This window comes from Rhagoletis pomonella, unplaced genomic scaffold (genome assembly GCF_013731165.1).
Source record: "Rhagoletis pomonella isolate Grant_MI unplaced genomic scaffold, Rhpom_1.0 Rhpom_scaffold_00013, whole genome shotgun sequence".
NCBI lineage: Eukaryota > Metazoa > Arthropoda > Insecta > Diptera > Tephritidae > Rhagoletis > Rhagoletis pomonella.
In genome coordinates this window covers 10,225,566-10,227,124 of record NW_023458567.1, presented here as the reverse complement: position 1 = coordinate 10,227,124, position 1,559 = coordinate 10,225,566, and the positions used below count along the sequence as shown (strand labels likewise).

Below are 1,559 nucleotides of genomic sequence, written 5' to 3'. Positions count from 1 at the left end.
GGATTTAAAAAAAAGCACCCTGTTAAAAGTGAATAGAACGTTCACCTTTTGTTAGAAATGTGTTTCTTTTAGATTAATGCAAGTCTTACTTTCACTTCAGACTGGTTCTTAATCACAGATACATACGTGTACAAATGTACTCTATGTATGTATGTATTAATGTAAGTATGTAGTAGTTCTGAATAAAAAATGAATTCCAATTAATGAGCACATGGCTACAAATACATAATCACATTACGTACGCTTATACATACATATGTATGTATATATGTATATCTCAACTCGTGTCAGCTAAACCAGTTGAAGTGCTGATGAAGTGCGCGCATTTTAACTAACTTTATATGCATAGCTTGTTTTTTGTTATTACATATTACAATCACAGTTTTTGTCATTGTTGTTGATGTACATACATATGTATAGTATACACATTTCCGTAGTCGCTGGAAACTCCCAACAGGTCCTACAACTGACTGCCTTATACCTACATACATGCATTCAGATGTCAATATGTATACAAGAGAACGGTTTAGAAATAATTAATAAGTCAGTTGTAAATAGAGCAAAAACTGCAACATACATACAAACTTAAGTACATAAGCCACCTCAATTCTGCCTCACTCGTTCTTAACCCTTTCGCCCTGCTCTGGCTGGCCGGCCATATTTTCCTTAAATTGCTGTTGCTTCTACTACTTCCTGCCATCGTAGTGCGAATGTCTATTTATTTATCTGTCGCACTGTTTGTTATTTACCAACCTCATTTGCTGCACCACCATCCGCGTTGGCAGCGCAATGCGTGTTTGATGACTTGACGCCTGCTTCGGTTGGTTGGCTGGTAGTCTGGCTGAGTGCGTGGCTGGCAGAGCTGTTTAAATCATCGCACCATTTGTTGATGAAGCTGGCAATGCAAAAAAAATATATAGAAAAACAAAATCCAACAAAAATAAAATGCAAGAAAAACGCATAAAATCACAAAAAAAAAACCGTTAAAAATGTTCAACTGAAAAGTGTTCGTTAAGAAAAAATAAATTAAAATAAAAATAAAAAAAGACATGATAATGTTTGTTCTGTAGCGATGTAAAGAAACTTTTCCTGTACAATATCTCTCATTTTGTTCCGCCGCGATCCTTTGCTCTGACCTCTCTGGCGAGAGCCCGTCGGGTGTTGGTCCGATCAGAACTAGTTTTGAGCGAGGTGTGTAATGATCTTAATACGTCGTCTGCTTGTGACCCAAAAGTAACGAGAAACGAACTCCGTTGATCTGCTGTCAAATCCGAAGCCCTCTTCGGAAACCCAAATTACAGGTTCGGACTTGTTGTGTAAGCCTTTGCAGCATCCTGAGTTGAAATAGCCAGCTACCAGCCTGCCTAATGGCTTTGCCGGTGAAATGCCGCACATCCAGCTCGACCAGGTTTCTGTTGGAATGTTCGTCTTTGACAGTATTTCGAAAGACTATTTGAAAGATCTGCTAACGAAGAGGACCTTGCCTCATGCTATTCATTGCCTTTTACCAATAACTTTTTTGAAAATTAAATTAAATTAACAAATATACACACAAAAAA

The 1,559-nt window shown here is 37.7% G+C and overlaps 1 protein-coding gene across 7 annotated transcripts in view; it reads right to left on the bottom strand.

Moving 5' to 3' along the window:
- LOC118748757 (optomotor-blind protein) overlaps positions 1–1,559 on the bottom strand; it is a 341,761-nt gene that overhangs the window by 211,088 nt on the left and 129,114 nt on the right. The window lies entirely within an intron of this gene.